Source organism: Pseudopipra pipra, chromosome 2, assembly GCF_036250125.1.
Source record: "Pseudopipra pipra isolate bDixPip1 chromosome 2, bDixPip1.hap1, whole genome shotgun sequence".
NCBI lineage: Eukaryota > Metazoa > Chordata > Aves > Passeriformes > Pipridae > Pseudopipra > Pseudopipra pipra.
The window spans coordinates 29,560,859-29,574,817 of record NC_087550.1 but is presented as its reverse complement, the minus strand read 5'-3'; the positions used below and the strand labels follow the sequence as shown (position 1 = coordinate 29,574,817).

The 13,959-nt window shown below is 39.3% G+C and overlaps 1 protein-coding gene across 3 annotated transcripts in view; it reads left to right on the top strand.

Moving 5' to 3' along the window:
- TSPAN9 (tetraspanin 9) overlaps nt 1-13,959 on the top strand; it is a 175,971-nt gene that overhangs the window by 4,199 nt on the left and 157,813 nt on the right. For 2 of the 3 annotated variants that reach the window (XM_064644787.1, XM_064644789.1), the window contains exon 2: nt 6,270-6,314. The exons of the other annotated variant lie outside the window; for it this stretch is intronic. The gene's annotated coding sequence lies outside the window, so the exon portion shown is untranslated. The remainder of the gene's footprint in view (nt 1-6,269; nt 6,315-13,959) is intronic. 3 annotated transcript variants of the gene reach the window in all.

The window sequence follows — 13,959 nt, the reverse complement described above, 5'->3', positions numbered from 1 at the left end:
TGAGGAACTGTCTTCTCTTCACTCAGTAAAATGCATGATAGAATTTAATTTTGAGGAGAAGTACTCATTGGGAAGATACAATCTTGTTTATATTTTACTCATATGTAATAAGATGCTCTATTGGAGAGTAAAGAGGTATCACTAGTGCACTCTGTGCTTTCTCTTTATCTTCCCGGTCTCCTAAAACTGAGGAGTCTAGAGACAATTTCTGCTACTCCTTGTAGCCTCTCTCAGATGAAACATGCATTGCTCTGTCAGCATTATGTTTCCTGGGAAAAAAAACATTAAGTCCATCTTCTGGGTCACTTTCTTTTGTTCAGTGACATGTTTTCTGTGGTGTGTTTGTGATGAGGCAAGACATTGCTCTCCAGTGAAAGGTGTTGGATGCTTTCTTCGTTGCACAAGTGTTTCTAGGAAAGTTGTGTGTTTCTGTGAGTTGTCTGCTACCACAGTTAGACAGCACTGTTGCTTAAACGTCTTTCAAACCCTACCTCACCTTTCTTTCTGTTTTTTTTTCTAGTATTCCAAGCACTTGCATTCATTGCTGTCAATGCCAGTCTTGAGGGCTAGAGTTTGTAGAATAAGGTATGATCTTTGGGCAGAACCCAGCTGCTTTTGGCTTGTTTGCAAGCACAGTAGAAAAGGAGGCATCTGACCGTGCTTCACACGAAAGAAAGAAATGTGGGATCCCCAGTAAGTAATGAGCTGCGTTTTGATGCCAGTGAGTTGTATTAGGCTGTTAGATTGCCTGTTGAGGACGGGTGAAAAAGTTCTATTGTTGAAAAGCTTTTAAAATCAAGATTATAAAACAGACAGGCAGGTTCTAGGGATAGCTCCAGGCAGATGAGGCAGACTAAATTATAAAAATATGCTCCAATAAGCCTTTAAGTGAACAAAGGTATTAATTAAGCTTAGCATTTCTTTGCAGTGATGTGAATATGATATTGTAATATTATGGTTACACTGAAGTAGTAACATAAATTTAAAAGATTTGAAGTTTGCATTAATCCTTGTTTCAAAAAGTATAACAGGAATACTTTTCTTATTAAAATTCTTTTGAAAACACTTTTCCCTTTTGCTGTCAGAGTTTCTCCTTTCTAATGCAAACGCTGTCATGCTGTTCTAATGCCTGATATTTCTGAAGGTGGAAGTGACTAATAGCTAGGGTGTTTATTTCCATGATCCCTGTTACAAATGCAGAAGAGGAAACAAACTGCATTAACTAGTGAAAAGCCGGTTAAATTTTTGAGGCCGAGTCACTGTATGTCTCTAGAATCAGCTGAATTGTATTACCTGAGCTTTAGCTTCTACGCTGATATTGCTCAGGTAGAGCTGCCTTTGCTGTGGGCAGTCTTCACTGATTTACAATTGCTTGGGCTGGTCTGTGTAAACTCAAAATAAGGATATGATGGAGTATATCGACCTCATGCAGGCATAGGACCACAAAAGCTGCGTTAGCCATATGTGGCATGTGCAGGGAGGAGGCAGGGTTAGACTGGAGAAGGAGCTCAGGGAGGAGTGGGTGGGAAGGCAGGAACCTTGAGAAGGCAGTAGGCTAAGGGAGAGGAAGTCTGGATCCCTCCCATGGGAGGAAGGGCTGAAAAGGAAGGATGAGGTGGTACACTGAACAGAATGCTGAAATGGCACACCCAGCAAGTCTGAAGGAGACTTAGCTCAAAATTTTAAGAATCTGTCCTAGGGAACAGGGATCAATATAAATCATAGAGAACAGAGGGCTCTGTGAACTTTCCTGTATTTGGTGTCCTTCATTTACTCCTAGTGAAATTAATTTGACCTACAGGATTGAGAGAGGCAAGACTTGAAGTTGAAGGAATTCTGGCTTTAGGACACTGGTGCAGAGAACTCATAGAAAAGAAAATGTGACAGACCTAGATGGTAGGTTTAGCTCTATTCACATGGGCTGCACTCTTCTCTATAACCTCTAGGTAATCATTACTAATTTTCAAATGCATATGGATACAGAGGGGCAAAGCCTGAGAGACAGCACTGTGTACTTACTGTTACTAACCCAAGTTCCTTGTCTTGTGCAATTGGGTGGTCAGTGCTGTCTGTTCAAGTGCCTTATGGCAGTATGCTGACAAACACTTTTTATGGTGATTGCAGCCATACTCAAAACTCATGTTAAGCACAGGCAAGGAGACTTTCTATTTTGATTTGCACATTTCTAAAGGTTAAATAATTCAAGAATGCTTTTGAAAGCATATTTTCCTTTCTCTGTGTCTATTTCTGTTTTTTGCCCATAATTCTGCATACAGTTGAGTGTAAGGTAGTGTTCAACTATCTTTATTTTAGACAGTTCCCTGATTTCTTAAATACATACTTATCCCCAAGTCACCTTTGCATTCCATTTTATTTTAAGACTGTAACCATATGTGAATGAGGGTTGTTACTTGACTTTGTCTGAAGAAAGTGTAGCTGAAGTTGTGAAGGATAGAAAGCAACGTTCTAAGAATGTCTAGTGTGTTGTTTCCACTGGAGGACAGTCTGCACAGTATTGTTTATATATATTTATATACATGTGGACAAAATACCATTAGGGGAATGGGATAATGGTTCTGGCAATAGAAGAGACCTGTACTAACATGCAGATGGGAGCATGTCTCCTTGTAAAATAAAAACCTAAATGGCTGGCTTAAAAGCCTGTACAGGAAACCTTCCAAATATAAATAAAGTTATTCTCTTTCACACAGCAGAGCATTTGAATCTCTCCAGTGCTGCTGTGCTGTCTCACAAAGTTTTGCCAAGTAACAGTGGCTCTGAGTGTTAAAAAGGCTCTTGCTGATCTGTTTCCCAGCAATAGAGAAATAGCAGGACAGGCAAGACTGCATTCATAGCACCTGGGACACTGTGGACAGCAGCAGAGGCAGATATGGGGAGTGTTGACACCTATTACTGAGCTATTTGACACCATCAAAGATAAAGAGCAAGAGGGAAGACCTGCAGCTCTGGGAAAATTTCCAATATATTCCCCTCGCACCCACTCAGGATGGAAGATGGAATAAATCCTACACTCTGAAACTTCTCGTATTTCAGGTGGGTAACAGGGAAGACTCAAGACAGTATTTTGGGTGAATATGGTCATAGATTAGGATAAGCCGGCCATGGTAAAAGTACTTGTTGGGACCAGTGATCCATAGAGGAATATGACTATTTGTAGAGGAAGAAACTTCATTGTGAAGAGGAGCTTTTTGGATGTGTTCTCTATTTCAGTTATACAGGAGGTAAAGTGAAAAGGACTGTGAAGCAGAGAGGGGATCTTCTAGGGAAAACCAGGAGGAGGAAATGAAAACAGACAGTGTCTTAAGTTCCCACACCAGTGTAAATTTATCTGTGTGCCTTTCAGTTTTCCAAGCTCCATGTTGTCCCACTGTTCCCTGATGAATAGTCACCACAAAGCATCCCCCAAAACTTAAACAAGAAACTCTTCCCTTTTCATTCTGTTTTTCTTAAGATAATTTCTGAAGACATGTCTTTGAAAGCAGTCAGTTTTCCCTGAAAAATTCACCTTTCATTTCCTACTCTCCAGGGAGTTCAAAGAAGTCCCTATTGCATCTTGCTTTCTTTTATGAAAGCAGAAAGTCCTGCTTGTGTCTCATTGTACCTTGATTTTCCCAGCTATGTAGTCTCTATCTTCAATTCTTCCTTCTTATTCTGTTCTCTTTCAATTCCTCTTTGAAGAGCTGAGAAAGTTCATTCTATGTTAAGAGAACCATAGATTCTGTTTTGCTGCCTTTAGTCCATTTCTTCCTTGCTGTTTCTACATTAAACTACAGCAAGGGAAACAAAACAGGTCCAAGTAATTTAGATATGTAGCTGGTTTTCTGAACTGCTTTTTAAAGAGCTCTTTAAAGAGAAATATTGCTTCATGCAGGAATCCCCACCTTTCTTCCTGCTTTAGCAAATAGTATTTATTTAATCTGTTTTTAAAATTTGAAAGTGATTTCTCAAAATTTTCTTAAGGCTCTTGTCTGTTTTGAAGGTGCTAAGGTGTCCCTCTTAATTTAAGAGACACTGAGAGGTTATGTTCTGTGCTCAGTGTTCTTCTTAAGTTAGTAAGAGATTACTATCAGACTGTTTCTGCTTGGATCACTAGACAGTGCAATTTCTGTTTCAAAGATCTGAAAGTAGTCAGACATGTAGGTTTTAATTTTGTTGATAAAATCCATCCATCCCATACTTCAGAAATAGAATATCCCCATAGCAAACTTGAAACTGTCAGTGGCAGCCAAAGTAGGTATTTACCTGGTGCTGATAACATTAGTCCAAGGTATCCATTTACAAAAGCAAACAGACTTTTCTCACCCTTGGGGCATGATTTGAGGAACTGGAAGACAAGCATGCTTTATTTTAGAGGATGAAGTGTGGTGATGTACCTAACAGTTATCAGGAGATGTGTCTACCTGAGCTTTCTAAAGGAGAAAAGATCTACATTTTCTTCTGGGTTTTGCTGGCTCTCATATTGTAGGACTTATGCTTTGAAAGGTAGACCTGTCTCCTTACTTCCCTCAGCTGTGAACTGTGAATTGGAGAGGTTGCCTGGCTGCTGAGTACAGTTCCCTACTCATGTAGACACCACGGTGAAAGATGCAAATTTCTGAAGGATGTGCAGAGTGGCTGTTCCAACAGCATCATTCAGTGCAACAACCTTGTACCTACCTGACGCCTGTGCTGAGTCTTGGGGGGGCATGAACTGAGCTCTTCAGTTCATCTGCCTGTGAATTTTCATTTCACTGGTTCTGGTCTGTCAGAAGGTTCTTGTTTCTTTGAGTTTGTTGTCAATGTTAACAGCAAGACCTCTTTCCTCCAGCGGTTTTCTTGCAAGTATTTAATTTTCCTTTCTTAATTTTACTGCATAGACCTGGTTTTGTCAAGCCAAGCAGTGTATCTCTGATGTGGCTAGGACTGCTGTCTGTCACTGGATTACGTGACTTGAAGTAACTTCTCTCAGACCATTTGCTACAGATCGTGCTGTGTTCGTAATAGTCTTACATCAGTGGTAAATGGAGTTCATCTCTAAATGTGGTTGACAGCATACTGTGTGTGACATCAGTTTGACTAACTAGCCAATATTTATGAGTGGAACTGTGGGAAACTTGGATTATTTAATTCTCAATTTTTTTTCCCAGTTTTTATTTATTGCTGAGCAACATTTGAGTTCTATATGAGTAGTTCAGTGGCTGAAATTGTTGTCACTTCTGTGTTTTGGGAGCTATTTAGGTTGGGTGGATTTCTGAGTGTGCTTGACATAGAGCCTGACATCAGTGATGAGGTATATAGAACTGATTTGTATGTTATGTTTAGGTGTCCATGTGCTCAAGCAGGTAAGTTAATACACTGTGAAATCAACAAAAGTGTTTCATTATCTTACTTGGTACAGTGAAGCAGGCCAAGGGAAAGCATTCATTTAAAAATCAACAACAGTGGAATAATGGAAACATTTCTGGTGACAAAGTTTAGTGATTAATCACAATTCTTTTTTAAATGATCAGTCTGTACTTTTTTTTGTATGCAGCTGCAATAATTTTGATGGGCTTTTAAACACTGGAGATGGTACTGTGTCTTCTCCATGTGGCTGGAGGAAGTCCTAGTCTCACTCTGGTCAGTTTGCTATTTTTGTAGCACCCTTCTGACATTGGAGTAGTGTTGTTACAGCCCTAAAAGTTCCAGTATGAATTGGAGAAGGTGGAGTGCTTTTACGTGGTGTGGATTTGTGTGAGTTTCATTCCATTTTGTTTTACTGGAAGCAAAGGTGAGACCAGTCAGAAAGTGAGGTTAGTGTAGGATGGTTCATCAGGAAAGGTCTTGCTTAATTTCTGGTTTTTTTCTGCTGTAGGCAGGTCATCGGGTGTCATGGTGATAATGGGGGACCTAAGTTCAAAGGGTAGAAGCACTGAATTTTTCTGACTAGTATTTCTGACTTCATTGACACACAACTTTTGCTTTTCCCCATGGTCTCTGTTCTCCCTTTAGTTTCTGTAAATCTGTTTTAATATTTTGCTAATTGCTATTATTTAAATTCCAGTCCAGATGAAATCAGTATATTATGCCCTGGAGACCAGTGTTTAGACTTACTCCTTCTGTTCAGAAGCAGGTGGAATTTGACATACCTTTTCCTGGTTTTTGTTTGGGTTTGCTTTTTTTTTTTCCCTCCCTTAATCTCTTCTTTCTGTCCTCCTAAGCTAATTACATTTGTAGTGGGAAATGGGTTCAAAAGGCAAAAAAGTTAATTTTGTTCTTCTTCTCTCCAGGTTTGATCTGTGACTTTTTCATTGGTGTACATCGAATTACCTCAAGTAAGTAAGATCTCTGTGAAGGATACTTGCAGTCAGTCAACCTTGGCTTTTGTACTGCTCACATTGACATTAAGGGTAGATGAGTTGGTCCAACACTAAGCCCTTAGGAAACTTTCTTGTAATCCATTATTTTCTTTCCACAAGTGCTGAGAGAGTCCACACTAACATGGTTGTTGTTGGGGTTGTCTCCAAATGCTGCTCTAAGTACCAAAGGAAGTGTAGCAGAGGAGGACAGTAAGTGTCTTCACTATATGCAAATATTCTTCTTCCTCTCTTTTCTTACCAGTGACATTTTTTGGGAAAGGAAGCAGGGAAGAACAAAACAGGGTTCAAACTGATAGCACTTTCATTAGTCCATCTAAGTTTTATCCTTTTGTGCAAGGGTAATTCTATTAACACCCTATTCTATAAAAGGTTGGAAAAATAGACTTATCGTGGAGGAACCCACTGCTACCCTGGGGTTAGTTGTCTTAGTACAGCTGCAGGCCCATTGCTTTGTGTTTTTACATTCCCTGTGTTCTAAAGGGATTTAGCCTTGGCTAGAAGTAACTTTTCATTATGTTTCTGACATAGTAGAAGCAAGTTTTGCTCCTTTAGGAAAAGAAAAAGTGTGAGCTACCTCTCTGCTGAATGTCATGTGTTCTGCCAAAGGCTGCAAGGAGTGCAGGTTGGTGAGTCCAAGCAGTAATAGCAACAGAGAGATAATAGTCCACTCTTGCACTTGGCTTGCCAAGAACTATTTCATACTTCTGTGCTGCTGTGTAAAATTTGTAAAGACAACTGCAGGCAAAGAACATCTATTGTTGTACATTTTGGGATGAATGAAAGAAGGTTATGGTCTGTGAAGGAAAAGAATCTCCTTGCAATTTGAAAAAGGTAGGAATATGTTAGGTGAGGCTAATATAAAGGAATGCTGAAGCTTTCCTTTACACCTGTGTAAATCATCATTACAGGTGATGCCACACAATGGCTCAGTCCTGGGCACATGGCAAAGATGCATCAACCTTGGGATGCTGTTTATGGAAGGGAGAACTGAGAAATATACTGGGAGGGATTTTTCAGTGTGACACTTTCAGTGTCAAGGCAATAGTTCTCTTGTATAACTGCTGTGGAAAATTTCACTAGTAGGATCCGTGTGTTTCCAAGAGAAAAATTAATAATAAGATGCATTAATATGAGCTTAAAATCTATACATTTGACATAGGACATGACTGTGATTTAACCCCAGTCAGCAGCCAAGCTGCTCACTCACCCCCCTACCTGCGAGACTGGAGAGAGAATTGGAAGGGTAAAAGCTGGAAAATTTGTGGGTTGAGATAAATACAGTTTAATAGGGAAAGCAAAAGACACGCATGCAGGCAAAGCAAGGAATTAATTCACTGCTTTCCACAGGCAGGCAGGAGTTCAGCCATCTGCAGGAAAGCAAGTCCCCATCAAGGTGCCTTGGGAAGACAAACACCATCACTCCAAGTGTCCCCCACTTTCCTTTTTCTTCCTCCCCCTTTATATACTGAACATGATGCCATATGGTCTGGAATATCCCTTTGGTCTGTTTGGGTCACCTGTCCCAGACATGTCTCCTCTCAGTTTCCCATGTACCCCCAACTTGCCAGCATGGTCACACAAAAAGCAAAAAAGGCCTTGACTCTGTGTAAGGCCTGCTCAGCAATAACAAAAACATCTCTGTATTATCAACCCTATGTTCAGCACAAATCCAAACATAGCCCCATTCCAGCCACTGTGAAGAAAACTAATTCTACCCCAGCCAAAACCAGCACAGACATGAATAGCTTCCAGGTATTTCTGTGGCAAGACAAAGAGTGAAGAGATAGTTGGGGGTGTTAGGCATCGATGCAGGTAACATCTGTATTTGTAGTAGATGAGACACACTGTTTTAGTATGTAAGATAAAGAACCTATGAAATTTCATGCTGTAGAATTTAAGATTGTTATAAAGAGTCTTGGCTTAGTCATAAAATGTCTCTGCTTAAGGCTGCTGTGTATTTACATCTTGCAATGAGTTTTTTGACTACATTTTGCATGTGTGCCATGCTCTGAATCATACAGAATGGTGCTCTGTTGATTCCTGTGTCCTGGGAAAGCTGGGTGTTGGAGTACACTAGGGAAAAGATAGCTGGGGAAGATTGAAATGGTTGTTATTTGTTCCAGGAGTTTTCTTTCTGTTCATGCTTGTGCCACTTGAAATTATTGCTGTACTGTGAGCTCTTTCATCTTGTTTCCACACCTTTAAAATTTGATACTGCAGAAATTAATGTAACATTATCTATAATGTTTAAACTGCCTTATGTTATGAAAGTGAGAATTCCCACAGCAGCCTTAACTCTGTCCCCAGAAGAGAAAGCAAATCAAGTGAGTGTCTTAAGTTACACCATTGTGTAGCACTGGGCACTAGGATGTACAGTTTGATAAATATTTACATTTCAGATCTGGTCCAAATCCATGGCAGTAATGAAATATCGCATGTTAATTATGCTAAATGATCATATTACACTGGTAAATGGGAATAGGCTTGATTCCCAGAATGCCGATCTGTGATTCACATCATCAAGGAGTACAAAAGAGTCCACATCCCTTAGAGAGGGAAGATAAATAGGATATTTCAAACATTTTTTTGCATTGTTGGTAATATGCAATTGTTTCCTCTTTCCATTATGTTCCTGAAATCAGTTTCACAGCAGATTGAAAAATTAACATCCCATCTCTAACGGTGCTTTAGAAATTACCTCACTTTCTTTACCTTGCTGATCAGTGTTAGCTACTAGATTTCAGATACTCTTTTACATTAATTCAAGGATTTTCTTTTCAAAGTTGTCCATTTCTGCAAAGAAGATAGGACTTGGGCATGCTGAACAGAATGGGAAATGTGCTTTTTGCTTTCTGTAAAACATTCTCAGTCATATTAAAAAGCTTGCCAGACTTGAATTTCTAGAAACTGAACAATAAATTGTTGTTAAAGTGATTAAATACCTTGCTAGTGTGTGGTGTTGAAGTTTAGTGAAATAATGCTATTCATCACTCAGAATTAAATACAGTGTATTACAAAAGCTATTGTAGGAGACTGCTCAGTAGAGAACTCAGGCCTAGATTGAGTAGTGGAGGTGGTCTTCAGTTTGTGAGATGCTTTGTGATGGTATGTTTTTGGCAGGCAACCACTCTAGCTAAGATGGACATTTTAACATACACAGTGTATTAAATAATGGGTTTTAAATTTTTAAGGTGTTGTCATATGGGAACAAGTTGGTGCTATGCCTTACCCATGTGGTGGACTGTGAAATCTTGTGGGGTGACCCTGGGCACCTCACTGGGGCAGGGCTGCTTTTCGTTTGTGTACTTTGTTTTGGACTGTGAGCAGGGTCATTGCTCCCAAGTTCATTATGCTGCACCCAGCAGAGTGAGGCGCAGAGAGGAGGGCCTGGGAGGTACTGCACAAATACAAGCTGTAAAGTTTTATTCAAAATGAGATCAGACAAGCAAGATGAAAAAGGGAAGCATGAGAAGAAATTTCGTTAACTTATTTTGCTGTCTTACAGTCACAGAAATAACTTGGTGACCCGTTGTGCCAAAGGTGCATATTTGTAAAAATGTGTGAAGTGTGCTGGGGTGTCCACAGTTGGACCAACACCTTGTTCGTATCTGATTTGAATGACTTCTTGGCAGCAGCCTCTGTTCTTTGTCATAAGTATAAACTTGTCCAATTAAATGGATAATGTTAGATCATGTCTTCAGGAACATTTTTGGAAGTTGTGCTAAGGTAGCCTGAGGAAAAGAAAGTTGTAGTGGTCTTGGGGTTGGCCTTTGGCCAGGTCAGGGTAATTTTGTTTGCAGAGTCTCTGTTTAAAACAGAATCTCCGTTTTAAACTGGATTCTGAGGTCTTGAGGCAGAATTGTAAATGATCCTGTCCTGTAAGTTACTAAGTAATATGATATAGCTGAATTTTAATGTGCCATAAACTTAAATTCCCATATATGAGAGCGCCCTACTGGTAAAAGATAAATTAGTTACGGGGAAAGGAAAATTATTTGTCCCATAGATACTGCTGAATTAATCGCTGGCTCTTCTCAGGTTGCTTGAACCTGGAATGTTTGTCCCCATCATTAATGAACATGTTTTCTTATTCTGCTCCCTTGGAATATCAGATTTGTGACCCTCTCCCAAAGGTGGATTTTTATTAAAGTTTTTTAATAAAGAGAAAGATTTTCACCTGAGTCCTTAGTGACATGTAACCAAATCTTCTTATGAATGATAGGGTGAGGCTGTTTCTTACTTGCTTATCACATGAGAGAAGGCATGGAGGAATGTGATCACCAATGGAGCACAATTCTCTGCTCTTCCTTGGCTTGTTGTCTCTTGCTTGATACCAAGCTCCCACAGAGCTGTGATCTGCAGCTGCCTTCCATAAAGCTGTTCTTGAGTATGGCAGCCTCTGAAAGCAATTGCGGAGTCTGTCTCTTTGGTCTGACCTGGTCCGTGGTACCTGTTTTTTACATGCAGCATATTGTCTGCACTCCGTGATGAAATTAAACCCCCTCATTTTTAATAGTGATGTGTATATGTTCATATAATAGCCTATTGGGCAGCTGTGACCTAAATTCAATTTCTTAAAGCAGTAGTTTTCATTTTTTTCTACTATCAGATCTTTAACATTTTCTACTAGAGGCTCTCTGTATACTAAATTCAAATCCACTTTGATTTCTGATTTATTGGCTGCTGTATTTAAGTCGTTTACCCAACTATTAATTTCTGCCTGGTATATCAAACTTGTGTAGCTCAGCTTCAGAGAGTCTATGGATGGTCAGGTGTGTTTGTTTTAAGGAACCAAGAAAGTGAACTAACCAGAGTACCAAAACTTTCACTGTCAGTGGGTTCTTTCTTTTTCTTCTTTTTCTTCTTTTGCATAAAATTATTGCTCTTGTAACCCCTGAATGTTCTCTTTCAGTGTAGGAGAGAAATCTGTAGCTTCATGTGGGCGTAGGTGGGAATTTCAGGAGCTGCACTACTTTCCATGCTAGTAGCCCCCCCATCATTTGAAAAGGGATACTTCTGTCATTGAGCAGAAGCATTTGTGGTATCACAGAGGTTAGAGATGGCAGTGAGAAAAAAACATTAAACTTTCCAGCCCTCTGTAGAGCCAATATCAAATTGCTCCTAATTAATGTGTTTCTTGGCACTTCGGTTCAGTTGCTGCAGATTTTCTGGCAGCTGCGTGCCCCTCCGGCGGGTGAGTTTCCCCCTAGCAGAGGCACAGAAGTATGTTCCTGATACACTGGATACTTTTTGTATAGTGTATCATTATGGATTTAGAAGTCACTGCCAAGGCTATCGCTGAGCCCATTGCTTGGGCTGACAGTTTGGTGCTTTTGAAAAAAAAGTTGGGGATATATGTAGGTATCGAAAGTAGATGTTAATCCTCTTTCTTTCCCTTTTATCAAGCTAATTAATCACTTCCTTTGTGTGTTCCTATAGTGGCAGTACTGGGAGTCTGTTAGCTTGTGCTCAGCCCTGTGCTGTTCTTGACTAAACTGTGCTACTCAGCTGCTTTATATTTGCCATCCTGCCAGTTCCTTCACTGCCTGCCTCTGTATTGCCCTCAGGCTGACATGGAGATTAATTGACCTAGTAATGTTTCCTGTTTTAAAGTCATCACTCCAGGAATGTTTAAGAAGGAAAATAAGGGAGTTAGGAAACAAATAGTCGGTTAGCTAGGGTTTAGTGTGCAAGATCTGAAAACAGGTAAGACAAAGCAGTATTATTAATAGAAAAAGTATGGCACAAATGCACTATTGCTATATAGAGTGCAGGATGTGAGAGATGGAAAGCCTATTGTATTTCCTCTAATTTGCCCTCAATAGTGGGTTTCAGAGGCTCATGCAGACATTCCCTGAAGTAACTCATCAGGAAACTTCTTTTCCAAGTGGTCTGCATCAAGCAAATCCCAGAACCTTCCCCAGTTCAATTATCTGATTGAATTGAGGGTTGATAAAACCTTTTTGGGGTTTGATAAGTTATTCAGTAACAAAGCCAGGCAATAAAGTCAGATGGAAACTGAAAGACACATGAACTGACAAAAGCCTGTCACGTGGACTGAGAGGAGGTAAAGCAGTAAACATTTTGAGGTGACCTCTTTGATGCTATGCAAGATGGGGAAAATTTGAACCCAAGGTTGTTAGCATTTGTTTTGCCTCCTTGTGTTTATTTTTGCCTTCTGTTTCAGGGAAGCACGTTAAATCAGGCTTGACTGTACATTGCTAGCGGTGGTAAGGATGACAGGAGACGCTGTGGGCATGGAGAGTGAGCCATGCATGGCTAAGGACAGAAATGGAATTTGATGTCTGTTACTCTGAGCAGGACAGATAACACAGATTTGTGTGGAGCAGTTACGAAAGCACAAACTCATCCTCATAGAAAAATGAGGTTGAATTTGTGAAGAAAGTAAGCTTAAAGCACAGTCAGACTTTGCAAGGGGCTCTATCTCTGACATGAGTGTTTACACACAGTGTTGACACTGTAGTTATTTTGGATTGTTCTCAGCCTAAGCAAGATAAAGGATGATGGATTTGTCACGTAACACTGCTGAAAATAGGGATGCTAATATCAGTTACTCAGCAGAACTCATATCATGATGCATATATTCTTGTCATAATAATTTTTGTAAACATTTTAAAGTGTTTGTGCTATTTAAGGTGAAAACAGAAAACTAAGTAGTTTTAGCTGCCGTTTTTTAAAAGTGGTTTTGATTTTAAAATTATTTGCTTTTTTATAAGCATACTTAAAAAAATGTGAAGTCTAGCAATTAGTTTATATTGTCTCTGGAGATCTACTTTTACCCTAAAAAGTGTTTATGTATCTAATTTAAGTGTTATGTGCTTCTCTAACAACATTACCTACTTGTTTCTTACATGTCTTGTTCATATTAAAAAGAATATAGAAACAGTCAAGAAGAAATGAATGAAGGCTGTGTTTTGTGACATGTATTTTTTTTCACTGTTTTGATGTTAATTTTTTACAATTAACATCAAACTTACAGTGTTGTAAGTTACTATACAATTTCAACTTACAATATTGTGAGTGGCATTTCTTAAAATATGTATTATTAAACCTGTTTGTTTTTTTCTTGTGGCTTGTGATTCTAAGTTCTGTTCACCTGCTAGAAAGTAAAGATGTACTAAGAGCTGATTTTTGCATTGGGTGCCTCACACAGAAAAAGTCTCAAGTGTGGTCTTTGTCTGACCACACCTATTACAGTTAGTGCTGTTTGGGTCATTCCAGGGACATGCAAGATGGGAGGAGGATTCCAGGAGTAAATTGAATATTGATATTTTGCAGTTTTTAATAAGTAAATCAGTAGGCTGGAAACCTTCCTTGTAATTTATTATTATAATCTTGTTACTTAATTAAAAAAAAGGATAATTTCTGGAAAGCCAGTGAGTATGGCTGTATAAGAGTACTAATTTTTGCCCTTTGCATTTACTGACATTTGTATATGTCTGGCTTTCAAAGCTAATGGCTGAAATAAAAATCTCAGGGACAACACTGACCTTTGTGAAGATTTTTTACTTGTCACAATTGTTTACTGCTTTAGTCTTCAGTCTGCTGGTTGTTTTTTTTTTTTTTTTTTTTGCTGAGG